Source organism: Physeter macrocephalus, chromosome 14, assembly GCF_002837175.3.
Source record: "Physeter macrocephalus isolate SW-GA chromosome 14, ASM283717v5, whole genome shotgun sequence".
Classification (NCBI taxonomy): Eukaryota; Metazoa; Chordata; class Mammalia; order Artiodactyla; family Physeteridae; genus Physeter; species Physeter macrocephalus.
In genome coordinates this window covers 34,791,786-34,812,482 of record NC_041227.1, presented here as the reverse complement: position 1 = coordinate 34,812,482, position 20,697 = coordinate 34,791,786, and the positions used below count along the sequence as shown (strand labels likewise).

General features: G+C 42.2%; 1 pseudogene; it reads left to right on the top strand.

The window, feature by feature from the left end:
• Window positions 1–2,176: 2,176 nt before the first annotated feature.
• Window positions 2,177–17,841, top strand: LOC102975316 (60S ribosomal protein L9-like; annotated as a pseudogene).
• The last annotated feature ends 2,856 nt before the right edge of the window (window positions 17,842–20,697 follow it).

The window sequence follows — 20,697 nt, the reverse complement described above, 5'->3', positions numbered from 1 at the left end:
CTCCCTCCCACCCTCCCTATCCCACCCCTCTAGGTGGTCACAAACCACCGAGCTGATCTCCCTGTGCTATGCGGCTGCTTCCCACTAGCTATCCACCCTACGTCTGGTAGTGTATATATGTCCATGCCATCTCAAACCTTGAAGTTTGTGATTCATTGGGTCTGGGGTGGGGCCCACTAGTTTGCATTTCTAAGAAGCTCCCAGGTATCGCTGATGCTGCAGTTTTGGGGACCACACTTTGACCAGCAAGACTCTAGTTTTCAGGCCAGGCTTAGAATCTGGGTCACGGGAGGGTTTCAAGCCAATCCAAATTTGAGCCACTCTGGACAGACCTGCAGGCTGCACACTGCTCAACTCCAGAAGGCACCATTCACATAGACTCTGAGGCAAGGACCCGAAACCCAAAGCTAAGTAAGATAAGAGGCAAGAGTTGGGTAAAGAGTGGGCTTTAGAGAGAGTCAGAACTGGGTTTGAATCTTAACCTTGCCTCTTACATAATTGTGTGATCTTGGGAAAATCATTTAACTCTGTGTCTCAATGTCCTCGTCTGCAAAATGGAGATGGTCATACCTGCCCCACTAGACAAGATACTTAATGGTCAGTACACAGAACAAGCCCAGCAAATATTCGTCTTTTCCTTTCAGCCAAGGGAATAGAAGTGTCATCAGATGTGCTGTCTCCTTCTCCTCCAGTCTCATCCTGGCCAGTGGCTTATTTGTCTGCTTTGGGCTGAAGGCCAGGTAAGTGTGATGAGCTTTTCCTTAGCGCTCCCAGGGGTCAGATGAAGGTGATACAAGAATAACTCAGGCTATTTCTATTAGGAACACTTCCCATGGGTTTGTAAAAATCAATTCATAAAAATGACCAATGTAGCCAATTTCAAACCACACCCAGGTTTCACCTACCTACCAAAGTCAAAAAAGACAGCAGCGTCCCTGGTCCTGCCAAGGCTCTCTGTGACGCCCCTGGCACCTGGAATCACGCAGAGGTTTTGAGAGGGCACCTTGGCGGGTGGTGGGGCAGGGAAATCTGCCCTCCTCAACTTAAAGGATACAGTTAAGCCATTCCTGTGTTTCCTTCTTTCTTTTCTCTCTTTTTTTTTTTTTTTTTTGAGAAAAAGATACTCAGTGATTATCTGAAACAAGCATAAAGACCAAATAATGTATATATTGGGGGCAAGGGGAAAGCCATTTGGGGTACAGAGCAGGCAGCAAGATGCTATCAAAGCTTTAAAACACAAACCAACCAGGGCAATGTTAAGAGGCCAGATGAACCTTGATGGTGTCAGAAACTAGACATCCCTAAATTTTCTTTTTTGCACTTAGGAGAAGGAGAAGAAAGGATATGTGTTTTTTCTTCCTTTCTTTTTAAATTCAGGGCTGGTCGTATTTTTAGGAGGAGGTGGAACGGCTGCTGACTTTAGGCAGGATTTCATCCTGAGACAGCCACTAGAGGGCATCAGAGATCCAGAAAAACTCCTGTTTCTAAGAGAAGCCCCAGGGAGGGAACTAACTGAAAGGTCTGTTCTGGGTGGGGTGTTTGGGCGGAAGCTGCTTCCTGAGAACCTTCTCAGCAGGTGTTCACCTTCCCACGAGAAGGAAGTAGCCAGCTCTGTAGGGAAGTTAGATAATTAACTGACCAATTAATTCAGTGTAAATGATTTCTGCATGCAAGCCTCTGTCTGTCCTTGGTGTGAAAGTACAAATCAGGGTGTAGGACTTTTTATGAGAGTCTGTAACTGAAAAGAAGCCTAGTTGTAGGGCTCAGGGGTGGTATCAGGGACAAGCTTGGAAGCTGTGGACCGTCGTATCCCATTACTTCCATGTGCTGCCCCAGTAAACGTAAAATCAAAATAAAAACAGCATGTTTGTAGGCAAATAGAGTTTTGAGCGAAGTTCCAGATTGCCACCTGTTAATGTGTCCCATATAGAAAATTCTAGCACTGTTCTGATTGGGGATTTACAGTGTGCGCTGAAGCAGGGGTAAAGCTGATTCCTCTATTGTTGCTCAAAAGGCCCTTAAAGTGTTCACTAAGACAGAACACCGTAGAACTTAGAAACTCACCTTTCCTGGAGAGATCTAGAACACAGCAGGGGCTATCTCAGTAGGGGGACATGGTAGAAAATGGCCCTAAAAGGTATGGTCTAGCCACAGGAATTGCTGGTCATGGGAAGCCATGGGGCAGAATGGGCACTGCTTGGTCCACCAGCCTCTGCTAGGGAAGAGATCCTTCAGCCCCGCCCTTATGCCTCTGCAGCCCCCTCCAGCAATGAAGACCCTTTGTCAGCATGACCTATACCTCCTGCCCTCGCACCCACCCCGCCACGGCTGGCAGCAACTTTTGTGAGTCGGGAAGGTTAGGGATTGGGAAGAGGTGTTCCCTAGAGCAGGAGTAGGGTCTCCCACTCCATGGGTTTGCTCCAGGAGAGCTGAGTCCTAGATGACTTGCAAATATGGTCTCCTTCCTGTGGAGAGCTTCAGGGAAAGGAAAGAAATTGGTTGGATTTCAGTATATTTCCTTGGTTGTAAGAGAAAGATGGATAAAATAAATGAGATGAGACCAATTCTATCAAGCAATATAATGATGTTTCCCTTTCTAATAGAAATTTCTTTTTCAGAAGCTAAAAATTCAGTAAACCTCTTAAATCCTAGTTTACCATGGATACAAGGAAGAAGGTCCTCCTTGTCAGACTCTCTCTTGCTGTCTGGATCACTGTGGCCAGCCCCTCTGGCTCCCCACTCCTTCCCAGGGGTAAAGTCAGCTGCATCAATCCTCCTGTAGGTAATGCCTGCATTTTGGCAGTCTTTGCTCCTTAGTTCCCATCACATCAAGTCCAAGAATCTTTACCTGGCTTCCAAGGACAGGCCATCTCTTCCACTTAATACCTATCTGCTACTCTCATCTTGCTGGTCATCTCACCGTTCAATAGAAGGATCCCTGACATTGAGCTCTCTGAGCATTTGTGTGTGCTGTTCCCCTTCCGTGGGAACCTTTCCTTGTTGCTGGCATAAAACCTGAACCCAAGCTACATTTCCTCCAAAGAGGCTTTCCTGTCTACTTAGCCTTATTGATTGCCTCTTCCTTTGAACTCTCACGTCTTCCTATAGACACTGGGGGACTTGATCCGACAATGTTTTGTTTTGTTTTGTTTTCTCTCTGTTATTTTAGGAAACTTGATTGTGGGCTGACAATTAGATGGTTATGTCTTTGAGGACAGAGGTTTGAACATAGCGCCCCAAGACCCCAACATGATGACCCCACGCACACATTAGAAATGCAATTAACACTTGCCTGGTTAACTCCTCTGCATCCTTCAGATCTTAGCTTGAACCTCACTTCCTAAGGGCAGCTTTCCCCGTTGGACCTAAATCTCCTACTATAGTTTCCCGGAGAACTGGAACCTCATAGAATTCCCACAAAAAAACACTCCTGCACAGTGCTTCTGAAAGACAGAATCTTTAAAATTTGCTTTATTTATTCCTCAGTTCCTTCCACGAGGGCTGGGACAATGTCTGGCTTTGTCTAGTGCTTAGGGCAGTGCCCGGCACACAGCGGGGACTCTATATTTTCTTAAAAGAATGAATGCATACTGGTGGGAGGGAGTGTGACGTGGACATCTTGGGGAACGAGGAGGAACAGAGCTGAGGATGCTAACTCCTGGGAGCTGGTACCCTTGAGCTAAACAGAAGTTAACAACAGAGGCTCGGATGGGCCAAGTCAGCAAAATCATTTTGGAATCACTATTGGTAATGAGTGACGTGATGTTTTCTCAAAGATTTTGTGAGGAACTTATAAAAGTGATACATGTTCATCATGGAAAATATGTAAAGTTTAGACAATTATAAGGAACCAAAAAAAGTAACTCCAAGCCTACCAATCAAAGCCTTTTATAAAAATAATATTTTCTTCCAACATTGGTTTAGTGACGTTTTTTACATAGTGGAACAATTTGGAGGTGGGGTCTACACCGAGCTCCCTGCCAGGACCAAGATCCAGGTACACACAGGTGTAACTTACTCATTAACCCACCCATGTTCGCTTCCTTCCCATCACCGCCATTTCCACAGTCTCCCCTGTGTTTCCTGGAATCACTTCCCAAATAAGCCATTTACCCTGCTTCTGGGGGACCTAGTCCAAGACCGCACCACCCCACTTCTTAACTATGAGTTCAGGCACTGCCCAGATTAAAGTTTCCCTCTTCTTTTTAACTAAAGTGGAAGCTAAAAAGTCTAAACGATCCAACATATATTTTAAGGCACAGGATAGAAATGCAAAACCATGCCAAGTTGCTGTCTCTTTGTCATCAGAACTTCTGATAGGAACATTCCCAAGAGGGAATAAATTATACAGGCTCTGGTCTCTTTGGAGGTGACTTTGGATTGTTCTTTATTTCTCCTCTCTTTTGTCCCCTCATTTCTTTCTTAATCTGCTTCCTCTATAGTAGAGGGTATCCTAAACTGAACTGTTTTTGCTGCCAATCCCTAATTAGGTTTCCAGATACACCCACAAACCTGGATGTGATTCTAGGCTTGCTATAAAGCAAGTTCATATGCATTTTATCTGATTAATAGTTACCACTAATTCTAAAGGCCTGATGCATGCCGACCAGTGTCTACTAGGTTCTACAAGAGATTCTGCAGGGGCTACTAAGACACTATCCTTGTAGGGAAGATAAGACACATACACAGCTGGACTCATGCAGAGCCAAGTGTGATGTGTCCATGAGGGGCACACATAGGCTGAAATAAACAAGTAAACAAACAACTCGAGGAATTCAGAGAAAGTAGTGAGTCATCCTGGCTGGAATTTGAGAAAGCTTCATGGAACAGGTTAAGAATGATGGGTGGGTTGGATTTTAATGGATCGAATGGGTCAGGACAGAGAGAGAAGTAATCAAAACTTCTCAGTTCCTAGGGGACTCCTATCTGATGTTAAAAGCTAAGACTGCTGCTTCCCTCTCCCTCCCCACAATAGTTACGAAACCTTTGGAGTTTCCTTCTATCTCAGCTCCTCCAATACCCAGTGAGGAAGCAGCATCATCTTTCTGCTGTAAACAGACTGGGCCAGACCCAAGTCCAACCAGAAAATAGGCATATCATCTGGGAATGCATTTCACTTTAGATATCAGAACCCCATCTAACAGGGGTTTAAACAAAAGGGACACTGATTGTATCTCACGTTAAAAGAAAACCAGAGATAGGCATTGGTTGCTGCTGGTTTAGCTATTCAGCAATCTCATCAAGCACCCAGGATTTTTCCATCTTTTCCCATCTTCTTCCTGTCTTCCTTAAGCTGTTGGTTTTTCAACCTTATGCTGCTCACCTCCTGGCTGCAAGTTGGCTGCTATGGATTCAGGCATCGCGACTGCCTCCGAGGCAGGAAGAAGGGAGGAGGGCAGTACCGGAAGTCTTGTGTTCAAACAGCAAAAGTTTTCTCAGGAGTCCCCTGCAAATCTCTATTTCTATGTCGTTGGCTAGAACTGGATTAGATGGCCCAGGTGTAAAACATTCTGGAAACTTGGGCATTTCACTTTTTAGATTCTATAATCACAGAAAGCAAGGAAGGAGGCATAAGGAATGGCTGCAATGACTATGCTACAAATTCTGCCACCCCTGCGGCAAACTTCACCTGCTGTGGCCAAGGCTCTCAGAGCCTTCTTTGCTCCCTCTTGGCTGATAGCTCGTTTACCAGTCAACTATAACTGAGCCATACTATGTAACAAAGCAGCCCAAATCTCAATGGCTAATAATAAACATGCATTGTCATGCTCACAGTTTCGCTGATTTGCCAGAGTGGCTCTGTTCCATACATGTTTCTTTCTTCTGGAACCAGAGGAATGATGTGGCAGAACTCTGCACAAGAGAAGCAAGCAGAAAGTGTGCTGCCTCTTTGTATGTAGGCTCAGAACTGATCCACTGCCATTTCTGTCCATATTTCACTGGCCAAAGTAAGCCCACGTGGGACCAAAGCAAGATTTCTAGTGGAAGGAACTATTAGGAAGCTATTTACGGAAGGGTATGGATACAGTGAGGGGTGAGGAATGGGGTGATCTAATACGTTATCTGTGTGACAGTGGTGGGGGGCCAGGGTGTGAATGTGCGTCCTTGCAGGTGGCAAATGTGCCTGAAACAGGCAAGGGTCTACTGAAGGCAGTGCCTAGGCAGTGAAGTGGCCTCAGCGTGGTCATTTTAGACCAGGTATGAGGGAAGGGATGGATACAGGGGACTAGTCCTTTAGGGAAGGCAAAGCATGTTGTACCTTGAATCACCTTTCACGGGTGGCTTTTATTGATTGAACATGTCCAACAAAAAAGGATTTTGAGGCTCACCCTCTCATCAGATATCAGCTCGGCATTTTCAGGAGCCTTGGTCTCAGGCAATTCGCAGCCTCAGTCTCCCTCCGTGTCTGGGTTTTCATCCCCCAAGTAGGAACTGAGTCCTGCTTTCCCCAGCAGAGGCAACTGGAGATGGTCCCTTGATTTCTCAAGGAGTATTTTCCCAGATAAACCCCATTTACTATAATTCCTATAACTTAATTAAACCAAGTATTGAGACAGTAAGAATAGAATAGAGATGGAGACAATTCCTCATGACGATCACAATACCCAGATTGTTCCTTGGTGCCATTACATTAACCAGAGTCAGAGTGTCTTTGACAGGAGGAATGCACTGGTTTCAATTTAATTAAATTCTGACATATGTTCCTAAGAGAGAAATCACAATACCGGCAAACTGTATTTAAGGACATAGGTATGCCTTTGAAAAAAAAGTATATACATCCTTAACTCTGACAATGGGATTCATTAATTCATCAAATAAACATTTTCAGTAGTCTCTCCTCTCTCTGAAACCTACTTTGACAGAAAGAGCCATATATGAACTCATTTGAGAAGGCAATGAATCTTCTAAGAAAAGTATATATCACATTTTTGCATGTTTATTTAGTGGAATTTTTTAGAACTTGCCATCTGCCAGACTCTATTCATAAATTGTCTTATCTTATATTTCACACATATTAGCTTATTTAATTTTTATTATAACTGTGATATGTAGGTCCTATTATTGTCCCCATTTTATAGATGGAAACTCTGAAGCACAGTGAGATTAAACAACTTCCTCAAGTTTAAGTAACTTGAAAAAGGTGTGGATTCCCAAAAGCCTAATGGAAAAAGGAGATGGAACATCTGACAGATGATACAGTATTTTTAATGAAGCCACGTAAAATCTGAATAACCATAATCATTTTGGGGGGAACCAACTAGCCTCCTCATTGCCAACCGTCTTGATTTGACATACAAAAGATTTTTCCTGCCCAGCACGCTTCTCTCTCTCCCTAGTGACAGCAACCTGATTTTCCCTGGGAACCACGCTCCCTCATCGAGTCCATGTGGTTTGAGTGGGCAGATCCAATGCTTCATCTCCAAGGTTGGAAAGTCAATCAGGCCTAGGAATTATTTAAGAAATGATCAAGTGATCCAAGCAGAGGACAATGACCACCAGCCCTAGGACTTATGCTGGGTCTTTTAGGAAAGAAGCATCCTCTCTGGTAGGGATGTGAAGAACAGGACATGAGTTTGGGATAGCTGGCAGCCATCTTGCCACTGTTGGAGAAACTCTGAGACTGAAAGCAAAACAGTGGGCACTGATGTTGAGAGACTGAGATAAATCAATTCCTAAGGATATTATTTGAGCCCCTGGATTCAACCATGCCTGAGTTTCTCATTACAGAGCCTGCAGACTTTTTAGTTCCTTAAGCCCACAGAGAACCTTCATCGTCAAAGCCAGTTTGAATCAGTATCTGTCATTTGTGATAAAGAGCCCTGTGTGAAACTGAACAAGGTCACTTTCCAAGCCCATTCTTCTGCTCTGGGGGCCTCCATTCTTTCTGTCCAGAAGACCTTGGAGAGTTAGGTTGCTTTTCTTTCTTTGATGTGCCTACAAACATCCTCTCACTCTTACATGAAGCTTCCCTCCTTCTCTAGCCATTGCTTCCTATTGACACCAGTGGTACTTTTTACTTAAAGGCTTCAGATGAATCCTTATGAAGAAAAAACAGGTCACCTCGAAAAGTAGCATGAAAAAGTTATAAAGGCGAAAAAAACCTCAGGTTTTTACAAGTCCTTGTCTCTGATGGAGTGTTTTGCTGTTCAGTATAGTAGCTGTGAGCCGCATGTATCTGCTGAGCACAGAAACTGCGGCCGTTATGAGTGAGAAACTGAATTTTTAATTTTATTTAATTTTAATCTAAAATTAAATTTAAAAACTTATACTTGATTCGGTTACTGAAAAACTTTTTTTTAATGTATGCTTGGAACAACCAGAGTACATGAATTTTTCTTAGCAACTGCATGTTTTATAAAATCTGAATACAAATCAAGTATTTCCAATAAAAATTTAGTATCTGAATTGAGACATGGTGAAAGTGTAAAATACATGTAAGATTTCAAAGATTAGGTTTGAAAAAGAGCAAAATTATTTTATTTTTATATTGATTATATGTTGAAATGATAATATTTTTATTATTATTTTTTTAATGAAAGCTTCTTTCTTTCTTTCTTTCTTTATTTTTGGCTGTTTTGGGTCTTCGTTTCTGTGCGAGGGTTTTCTCTAGTTGCGGCAAGCGGGGGCCACTCTTCATCGCGGTGCGCGGGCCTCTCACTGTCGCGGCCTCTCTTGGTGCAGAGCACAAGTTCCAGACACACAGGTTCAGTAGTTGTGGCTCACGGGCCTAGTTGCTCCGCGGCATGTGGGATCTTCCCAGACCAGGGCTCGAACCCGTGTCCCCTGCATTAGAAGGCAGATTCTCAACCACTGCACCACCAGGGAAGCCCGAAATGATAATATTTTTCATATACTGAGTTTAAAATATTCTTAAAATTAATTTCACCAGTTTCATGTTTTTGTTGTTGTTTTTCTTCAAGATCCACTCTTCTAGCTACTTTCAGATATGCAATACAGCATTATTGACTATAGTCAGCATGCTGTACGTTATATCCCCGTGACTTACTTCATAATTAGAAATTTGTACCGTTTTTGACCCCCTTCACCCACCACCTTTTAGTTTTTTGAACATGGCTTATGTTATATTTCTATTGGATGGTTCTGGTCTATAGTTTCTGTCTAAATAGTGATTTGAAGACCCTACTTGTACTCTATAGGGTGTAGCTTATCAAACCTCTGAACCTGAGAGCGTTCAGGATGTGAGCTTTTACCCTGAAAAAACATTGAAGAAATGTGTCAACAACCCCTCTGATGTTAGTTTTCCTTATAAAAGTCTGGAACAATCTAATTAAACAGTTTTGATTATTTTTCATGTTATTATTTGATCAGTGAACAATCCTTTGGTTTGTTCCCTTGGTCTATGTGATGCTCTTCTAGTTGAAGGGTAAAAAACATGAATTCCTGAAAATGTTATTTTGAAAAGGAAAAGGGATTTCCCCGGCAGTCCAGTGGAACTCCGCGCTTCCACTGTAGGGGGCGTGGGTTCTATCCCTAGTTGGGGAACTAAAATCCCACATGCTGTGTGGCATGGCCAAAAATAATAATAATAAAAAATAATAATAATCAATCAACCAATAAAATAAAAAGGGAAATATCCTATTTAATGCAAAATAGGAGATATTGTAGATTGTTTCCAGAAATCTTTTCATATTGCATATTTTTGTTGCTGTCTTGTCACTGTTTTCATTTATATATGTCTGATATTTTTATTGAAATAATCTGCCCACCCTGGGAAGCTTCATTTTTGCTTCATTTCTCCCACTTTCCAGAGATCATGATTCTAGAGTCCTTCTTCCTGCTCAGAAGCTGGAAGATACAGTTACAGCAGAAGGTAAATGAGGGCTCGAGTCTCAAGAGGACTGCCAACTGGGGGACTCCAGTCCCACTGGGCCCCCTTCCCCATAGTAGGGACTTCTTCAGAATTTCCTTTTAAGCATTCAAAGGTCCTCTGGCACAAACAGGTAACAAAACAAAAATATATGACCCTCACTCTGGAAAGCTGAAAATTGTAGGGTTTTTAAAGGACTTCATTGTAAATCTAGCATACACCCTGCAAAGCATTTGCCAGCTTGCTTTCAGCTCCATTCTCCACACTCCCCTGTCCTCTTCTGCATTGCAGAGGGCTCATCCTGCAAACTACATTTCTCGGACTTCCCAGCCAATTGGCTTCTGGCCAGATTTGGCCTGTGGGAAACGTGGCCAGGAGACAGGAGATAGAAAGAAAAGGGAAAACAGGGAGAAGCCAGGGAGTTATCAGCTAGACCTCTCTTTCTTTCTTAAGATGCATCATCTTTGGTAGTGACTTTGTGTTCTGTTTTCCAGCTTTTGTCAAATAGTCCTTAATTCAGTGACATTATATGGAAAAATTTAGAACGTGCACACTAATGATTATACATTTATATATAATATTTTTAATAGATTATAAAAATATATGTTAACATATGATTAGGATTGGTGGAGTGAGTCAGGGAATGCAATTGGCGTTATGGCTAAAGGGGACCTGAGGTTCAACTGTAATGAATATAGTACTTTTTTACAAAACAGAACGAAAGGCCACAAACACAAAGAGTTAATAGCTATTAATCCTGGATGGTGGAAAAGAAAAGAAAAAAGAAAAGTCACACTTCTGGATATTTTGGGGGAGAAGAAATAATTTTACCAGAATATATTTTTTCTTTTCTTAAGTTTTTCCAGGAATTATTTAAGTATAACTGTATTAGTTTTTTATTGGTGCTGCAACAAATTACCACAAACTTAGTGACTTATAACAACACACATTTATCATCTTATAGTTTTGGACATCAAAAATCTGATACAGGACTCACTGGGCTGAAATCAAGGTGTCAGCAGGGCAGTGATCATTTCTGGAGGCTCTAAGAGAGAATCTGTTTCTTGTCTTTTCCAGCTTCTAGAACCAGCCACATTCCTTGGCTTGTGACGTCTTCCTCCATTTTCAAAGCTAGCAAGATTACATGCCTTTGGCCATTCTTCTGTAGTCATATTTCCTTCTGACTACAACAGGGAAAGATTCTGTGATTTTAAGGACCCTTGTAATTAGGTTGAGCCTACCCAGATAATCCAGAGTAACTCCACATCTCAAGATCCTTCACTTTATCACATCTGCAAAGACCATTTTGCCATGTAAGGAAACATATTCACAGGTTCCAAGGATTAGAATGTGGACATTTTGGGGGAAGGGTCCATTATTCTGGCTACCATGATAATGTGCAGAGGGAAGACATCCTTCATTTGTAAACTAAAGGCTTTTATAAGCCCCTCCTCCATCTAGCATGCCATCTTTCTGAGAAGACAAAGTTTTTTGTTTTGTTTTGTTTTGTTTTGTTTTTGCAGTACGCGGGCCTCTCACCGTTGCGGCCTCTCCCGTTGCGGAGCACAGGCTCCGGACGCGCAGGCTCAGCGGCCATGGCTCACGGGCCCAGCCGCTTCGCGGCATGTGGGATCTTCCCGGACAGGGGCACGAACTCGTGTACCCTGCATCGGCAGGCGGACTCACTGCGCCACCAGGGAAGCCCAAAGACAAAGTTTTTATTCAAGTTCAAGTCCACAGCAGTGAGGGTGTTCACCTTCTGATTATGCATAGCTGAGAAGGAAACTTGCTGTACATTTTTACAATAGAAGACAGTGAAAAATTCACAAGTTCATTAAGATGGTTTTCATCAGGATAGCAGGCAGATCTCAAATTAAAGTTATGACAGAGAGCTGTTCTGTAGATCCCCCTCAATGAAAAGACAAACATCATTTGGTCTAATTGTTGCTTAGCTATAGCCAAACGTTGGGATTGAAATGACAAAACAGTTCAATGAGATATTACATTTTGCACTGGTTGCAGTGGTTCTGCTGAAAACAGGTTCTGGTTCTGCTGAACCAGGATTTTGCTGAACTGGTTAGTGGTCTAGAAACTGGGGCTTGGAACTAATTATTAGGAAGTGCTAATGTTCTCTGACCTATGATGAATAAGCCTTCCTTCCTGAGTAGACTAACTTCTCTTTAAGGAAAGAGCTAATGAAATTTAGAACCTCCCAAAGAGATCATAAGTAGACATTTGATTAAGCAAACAATTTAAAGCAAGAACTTGGTAGATAATCATGAAAACGGTCCTTGTCAAGTTCTTTCGCATTTCGTTGAGCAATTGCATTCCTCCAGCAAACAAAGGACTAACATGTTAAATGTTCAAGAACTTGATGGTTATGCAATCAACCATCAGAAATGTCCAAGCTGCCTTTCCAGTTGATCCGGGGTAACTGCTTTTTCCCATCGTCCTTGAAGCATTTGTATGGTTTTCGTCCGCTTCATTTCTGGAAAACTATTTTAGCAGGTAGAAATTTTTCCAAAATTTAAGATGCAAGAGAGGGGACATTTTTCTGATTTTATAACTCAAGTCAAATGTAGTCCATCAAGGTTTGCAAAAAGTCTAAGAGTAGTTATTATTTTTCCTCGATTCATCTCTGTTATGTATTCGTGGAAACCAGGAAAAACGGGGTCTGGCTTCTGGGCTGCCAAGATATATATCGCCCATCCCAAATTGGGCCAGTAAACTGTGGGCAGCTGTGTTGTCAGCACCTGCCTTCTCTAGACCTAGCTGGGTACCGTGAACTTCACAGCTTCCCCCAAGGATACAGTGCTTTGTGTTTTAAACTGATTCCCATGAAGCCTCTCCTTTCTGGGTATTTCCACTTTTGAGGTACAGCATGGAAATTGAGACTTCTATCCTCCCTGGGCTTGAGAAATCCAACCCTGCCCCTGGCCTGGCTTCTCAGCCTGGGAGGGGGAAGGCGAAATCACCTTTTCCTTCAATCATGAGTATTTATTGAATGTCGTCTTAGTGTAGGTCCCCTCTCTTGTAGCAGACCCTGAGACAAGAATTCAAGTATAAGTAGTTTACGTGGGAGGCGGTCCCAGGAAATACTAGCAGGGAGGTGTGGAGGTGACACAGGAAGGGTAGGCAGCCTTATGGAGCAAGTTACCACCGTGGGCGACCAGAGCTCAAGCCCAGTGGGAAACTCTGGGAGCTGATGTACAAGACTCAGAGTTGACTTATGGAGGGAAACGGAGTTGGGTTATATATCCACCTGCCTCTAAGCATCACTGGTGGAGGGCTGCCAGCAGTTAAGTGCCCAGACTGTCCAGTCTACTGTGTCTGAGGCCAGGGTGGCTTTCTGCTGTTTGGGAGGACACCCTCTGGTGAGAGATGAAGATACTGGCAGTTGGTAGTAAAGCGAGCTCACATTGCAGTGGTACCACCTGAGGGGCAGTAATTCAAAGGCTTGTTATTCCAGCTATGAGGAAGGCTCTGAAGTAAGTGCTGTAGAAAAGCTTAGTTACTTCAGTCAATACATGAAGCAGAGCAGCTGTGTGTTGCTGACTGCATGCTTAGAATGATGCCAAGTGCTGTAGGGGAAGCAACAGAAACAGGAAGTATGATGTCCCACTGATTTGAGGGGCTTACTGAATAGGGAAGATAACCTTGCTTCTACCATGCAACACGGGCAAATGGACAAAATATAAATAGTGCCTTGGCCTTAGGGGAGGATTGGAATTCTTGGAAAAGGCTTCATGGAGAAGGTAGGAAATAAAGGAAGGATAGTGTTTGTAGAAACAAAGCCAAAGCCTGTATCATCTGAGGACCAATGAGACAGATGGCATGGAGATGGAGTTAGCCTAGCATGTTGATACATGGTGAACAAGCCCATGAGACCGAGGTTGATGGAACATATTCAAGTGAGTGGGGATCTCTATGCTTGACAGGGTAGGGCAGGGCCAACCCTGAGACGTTTGAAGGCAAAACAAAAAAGTCTTGGCTTGTTATTGTCCTAAAGATGTCAGTCATTGCCTTGAGCCTACACTCCCTCTTGAAAAAGCCCACCCATGCCCACAGTACTATTGAAGAAGTGGCTGTGTTGGGGCAGGTGACCCTGCTTCTGAGGCAACATCTGATTGTCATGGAGCAGACACCTGCCCCAGGTGGGCTAATCAGATTCTGGTGTTTTGAATTTTCCCCCTGGCATTTGGACCTAGGGCACTAAGAGACTGAATTAGTTTGTTCTCTGTAGAGACAGGGCAAGGGTTCTGTTCCCTTAGTAAGCTGCAGCCATGTGCCAACACAGCACATTAGAGTAAAACATCGTAGAAAATATTAACTGCAGCAAAAAAGATGAGTACAAGTGCTATAGGAGAATCAGAGAAGAGACACCATGTGGCCCCAACACATTTAAGGTGACTTTCTAATTCCCCCAAGGCCACGGTGTACCTCTGGAATTTAAGTCTTTTGTAAACTTTCCATCTAAGTTAATTTGGATGGGTTTCTCCTCCTTGGAAACCGAGGACCATTAACTAAAACAAGATGGTAATCACTAACTTGCATATTTCCAGTGCTCTGATTCTCAGTCCTCTGGGTTGAAGTCAGTTGGTGATCCCCAGAAGAAAGCCTTGAGACAAGAATCATGTTCAAATGGTTTATTCAGGAAGGGCTTCAGGGAGACCTTAAAGGAATGGGGGAAACTTGATGGGGAAGGGAAGGAAGCCAAGCTGGTGGTGAATTCACATCCATCGATGGGGTCTGCAGAGGGCGCTGCAGTGGAAGTCCCGCCTCAGGGCTCCTCCTTCCCTCCCGCAACGGAGCCCGGCTTCCCCTCTCCCTTTACTGACCTGCACTGTCGCGGGCAGGCAGAGGTACATTAGGCAAGATCACGGCCCTCCACTCGTGTGCAGTCCAGTTGAGGGAGACAAACTTGCAAACACATATAGGCAACTAGAAAAATAGCTGCTGGTAGCGGAGAATAAGAAAATCTACACCTAAAGGAAGTTCTCTGCAAACAGTGAATGATTTAATATGGACGGGCCGTGCTCCCCCTCAAACATATTTGAATCACTCAGCAACATAAGCATGGTTGAGTTCCTCCCAGGTACTATTTTAAAAAATCTCTTCCAGAAAACAGAAGTTCCTGGAAAATGACTGTTGAAGTGGTTATAACCTGGCTAGAGCCCAGTTTATACTCCGCAGTCTTGACTCGAGAAAGACAGTAGTAAATATCAAACCCAACGGCTTGGTAATATTCCACTGTACATATTCGCCACATCTCCTTTATCCATTCGCCTGTCGATGGACACTAAGGTTGCTTCCATGTCCTGGCTATTTTAAATAGACCTGCAATGAACATTGTGGTATATGTATCCTTTTGAATTATGGTTTTCTCAGGGTATATGCCCAGTAGTGGGATTGCTGGGTCATATGGTAGTTCTATTTTTAGTTTTTTATATATACACTACCAAGTGTAAAATAGATAGCTAGTGGGAAGCAGCTGCATAGCACAGGGAGGTCAGCTCGGTGCTTTGTGACCTCCTAGAGGGGCGGGATAGGGAGGGTGAGAGGGAGAGGATATGGGGATATATGTATACATATAGCTGATTGACTTTGTTATACAGCAGAAATGAACACAACATTGTAAAGCACTTATACCCCAACAAAGATGTTTCAAAAAAAAAAAAAAAAAAAAGCAACTTGGTAAGACTGTTGTATGTTTTTCTTTTCCCCCTGAAGGTGTGTTTACTCTTTCAGGGACTAGGAACTTAACTGTTTAAAGTATGTTTGGTCCCGGGGTCGGGCTGCCAAGAAAACAGTGGGCATTTGCTTGCGATAATGTTTTGTTTTGTTTTGTTTTCCCAGTATGGTCTCTATTTAGTGCAGGGTTGGTGAAAGTGTGGACCAGTATCCACAAGGCTTTCAGGAACGTTAAACTGATAAAGCACAGAGCTTTCTCTTTATTATGAGCAAATGATGTACCATATGATATCATTTCATATTTTATACATATAAGCAAGTGCTACATACTAGTAAGTGACTATATGAGGAATTAACTATTATTAAAATTTAGTATTCATACTTTTTTTTTTTTTTTCGCTGTTCCTCACGGCATGCAGGATCTTAGTTCCCTGACCAGGGATTGAACCTGTACCCCCTGCATTGGGATTGCAGAGTATTAACCACTGGACTGCCAGGGAAGTCCTTCTTATGTTTTAAATAGCACGATATTGGAGTTTAATAAGAAGAGTTAAGTCAGGGTTCCAATGGAAGTTGGCTTCCACTGAATTTTTCACAGCACTGGAAAACGTGCACTGCTGCTGTGCATAGGCGGGGAGTACGAACTTCCACAAGGCTTGGTGGAAACACTGATCAGTGCATCCCTAGGGGTGTTCTCTATGGTTTTTAATTGCTGTTATTCTTTGCTTCCTAATCATCAGTCATTGTTAGTTCAAATTCGTCTTCATCTACTTTCCTCCATAATTGGTTAATTTTCTTATATGGAAAAATGCTGTTTTAGTATGGGTTTCCCCAGTAGACTCTGAGATAAGGATGTGAATGCAAGTAGTTTATCTGGGGGACGATCCCAGGAACCACTGGAAGGCAAGTGGAGAAGGAGACAAGGAGAAAAGAAAACCAATCAAATGGTGTGCAAATGAGCAGAATTCCTGATGTGGGCAGCTGGGGCTCAGGCCTCTGAGGACTCTTGGGAGACTTTGCATAACATGCCTCAGTGTTGCCTCACCTGAGAGGTGAGGTTTGGGATATTTATCCGACATTTTCCATTGGATGACTGTTGAGGGCATTGATTCACAGATATCTCCAGCCTGCATGCTGGATCATGCACCTGCAGCCAGAGAAAGCCCTCCAGGAGAGTGGCAAGAGGTTTATAAGAGGCTGTCAGGGAGGAGAAGAGTTGGAAGAGAGGACCAACAAGAGCTGGGCAGGACACAGATGCTCTGACAGCGTCTACCTGGGATGCAAATGTCCATGAACAGTATTGGGGGCCCATCGGTGTCTAACCACTTGACTTTAGAACACACGTGTGTTGCATTCAATGCACTATATAAGCCCCAATTGCTTAGTCGTCAAGGAGAACCTTATGTTAAGAATGCAGTCTTAAAGTTGAAACCCAGAGGATGGGAAGAAGCCAGCCGTGTGAAGAGGGGAGAGTGGTCCTGAAGTCTTCTGCGTCAGTTTTCCCATTTAAATTCTGAGTCTAAACAAGGAAATTTAAATCCTTGATTGCTTGAAGAGTGATTCTTAGCAATCACATTCTCATTCAGAATAAAATTATTTTTAGCCATCCTGCAGGATAAACTTTCACATTTTCCATTTGCTACCATTTCAACATCATGTTTCTCTCCTCTAGTCAATTTCTCTTTGTCCACCCATTAGTCCAATGTCCTAATCCCACTCTTTTTGCCACATCTACTGCAAGAATGAAGACCATTCTCAAATCAGACTGTCGACATTCCAGAAAATGTCGACATCACTCTGAAGGGATGCACAATTATTGAGAAGGGCCCGGAGGCACCCTGTGGAGGGATTTCAATCATATTAATGTAGAACTCAATCTCCTTGGAAAGAAAAAAATGAGGCTCCGGGTTGACAAAGGGTGGGGAAATAGAAAGGAACTGGCAATTGTGCACACTATCTGTAGTCGTGTACAGTACATGGTCAAGGGTGTCACACTGGGCTTCCATTTACAAGATGAGGTCTGTGTATGCTCACTTCCCCATCAACATCATTATTTAGGAGAATGGTTCTCTTGTTGAAGTCTGAAATTTGGGGGATGTGAAAAATACATCCACAGGGTTCAAATGAGGCCAGGCATTGCTTGTTTAGTATCTCAAGCCTAGAAAGATGAGTTCATTTTTGAAGGAAATGACATTGAACTTGTATCAAATTCAGCTGCTTTGATTCAGCAAGCCACAATACTTAAAAACAAGGATATCAGAAAACTTTTGGATGCTATCTCTGTTTCTGAAAAAGGAACAGTTCATCAGGCTGATGAATAAGATCTACGTTGTCCAGCTACAGAAGCAGCAAGATGCCAGATGATACTTCGGACTCATCTGTGATATTTTAAAGATGCAATAAAAGCTCTTGATTGGGGGAAAAATCCCAATCCTATTTTCACCGGCTGCTTCTTTGAGAGTTCCCATCTTCCATCCTAGATGTTTCTAATCTAGTTCCTTAGAAAAAAAAGACATCTCATTGGAGACACAGAAATTTTCAGCCCCTTCTAAAGACAGTGGGGATGACAATCCAGATACCTGGGGCTGGACTTCTCAAATTTTTTGAGTTACCAACTTCCCCACTTTGTCCTGCCTCTCAGCTGAAAGGTAATTCCATATCTCTCAGACACTAGTCCTGAAGTTTGTCTTAGGATCTCAATATTCTGTAAGTAATTGTGTGGCATTGAGGAGGACTTAAATGAGTTTATGAGTTTTTTCTTGCTATGGAGTCACTGTCAAAATGATCTGAGTCACACTTCTCTTCTTTGCAATGTAATACACTCCCAAGGGACACAGGGTTTCATCTTGAGCACTGCAGTAAGTAGTGCTAGAAAGAAGACTAAAAACTATAAAAAAAAAAAAAAAAAAAAGAAGAAGCCATTTCAGATCTCACTTCTTAACAGATTTCCTGAAATCTTATCAAAGGAAACAGCATCACTTATCAACATGCAATGGCAGGGTGCCCTTAAATCATACTCCTCCATTGATGGCATGGTCCTTTTGGGGTGCCTCTGGTAGTTCTAACTTTTGAAAGAATCATTTTCTCCCATATGTATTTGGAGTTGTTGTCTTGTTTGCACATGATTGTATTCTATCTTCCAGAGATTTCTCACAATTTTTGTTCCTCTGATGGAAAACCTTATATTTTTCTGCACTATGATGGATTATTTTCATCAAGTTTTCTTTCATTGCATGGGCTGTATGATGGAAGTAGACACCTGTACTCAGTTTGTAATTTGATACAATTTTAAATAGCCCTTTATATATGACCTTCTGTTTTTATATCCGGCAACACAAAGTTAGCTCTCAATTAAGGCTGAATGAATTAAAAATTTAAATCCTTGTTTTGTAAGAAGATCTAACTTAATCATCCATATGCAAATTTTAAGTATGTGTGTTAAAGGAATTCTAGGTATCTGGTTTTCTGACCTTGTATCTTAAATCTTTTATCAACTTAGTTGAATTTGTTTATGTAGTGCTGAGTAGCAAGGAAGATAAAGTACAGTAAGTCCCCTACATATGAATGAGTTCCATTCCAAGAGTGCTTTCATAAGTCCAATTTGTTCGTAAGTTCAGCAAAGTTAGCCTAGGTACCCCACTAACACAATCAGCTATAAAGTACTGTACTGTAATAGGTTTATAATACTTTTCACACAAATAATGCATAAAAAACAAACACAAAATAGTTTTACAATACTTTTCACACAAATAATACATAAAAAACAAACACAAAAAATAAAGAAAACATTTTTTATCTTACAGTACAGTACCCTGAAAAGTACAGTAGTACAGCACAACAGCTGGCATACAGGGGCTGGCATCAAGTGAACAAGCAAGAAGAGTTACTGACTGGAGGAGGGAGAGGAGGTGGCAGATGGTAGAGCTGAAGAATCGTCAGCAACAGGAGACAGAGGGCAAGCTGCAGTTTCACTCATGCCTGACATTGATGGCACAGGTTCTGGTTCCTTGCTGGATTCAATTCTATCTACCCTCTTGAAGAAACGATCCAGTGAGGTCTGGATAGTCGTTCTTTTTTTTTCCTTGTCATAGATGACACGGTAGCACTGGATTGCATTTCCTGCATTATGAATCTCTTCAGTTCTTCAGTTACTATAAGCATGAGTGACAGCTACCATCTTTTCACCTCTCTCCACTCTCTCAATTATTTTCACTTTTGTTTCCATCGTTATTGCTTAGTGCTTCTTAGCAGTACCAGCTACATCACTGCTGTCTTTACACTTGCTTCTGGACATCCTGGGCTTAAAATAAAGATACTGTACTACTGTACTTTATACAGTACTGTACAGTAAAGTACACAAAAGCACAACCACTTGTAGAGGATGCACATATGTGACAATGTACACCAGACACGTGTACTAACTTACGTGTTTGGATATGTGAACGCACGTTCGTATCTTTGGAAGTTCGCAACTTGAAGGTTCCTATGTAGGGGACTTACTGTAATATATAAGCATATCATCCCATGACTACAACAGAAAAATAAAACCATCTAAAGCTATAAACCAGTATTTTAATCTGTATATAAATCCTGCTTAAAACTTGTCCTCCAGTGTTTTGTTTTTCAGGCTTTTAAAAAAATACTTCTAGTGACAGCAAACTCATTATCACCTCACGAAGAAATCCAAACCAGTTTCAGAAAGTTCTAGTCATTAAAAGAAAAAAGTCTTCAGCAGCCAAATGATAAACAGGTGTAAGCACTGTGCTAAAAAATTTGGATAGTATTCAGTGTCAGTCACCTTGATTAGGAGAACACTGCAAACCACATTAGCAATCCCAGTAGACAAAAAAATTGATATTGAACCTCTACATACCTTGGCATTTGTAAGTCCTCATCCCCTATCCAACATTTGTTTATTCAGCAAATGTGTACCCATTTAGGTAACTATCTTGTTAATATACTATGAATGACTATGATTCAGTAAGTACATTGTTCAGAATAGATTTATTCTACTTTCAACTTGCAGCTCAGATAAATCACCATGACCCAAAGTATTTTTCTAGTTCTTCCGCTGAGGTCACATTGCCCTAAAAGGGTCTTCAAGCCATTCGCTCTCCATGAGTGATATAGCATATGTCCCTGTTACCTGACTTCAATTATAGTGTTGGAATCTTACC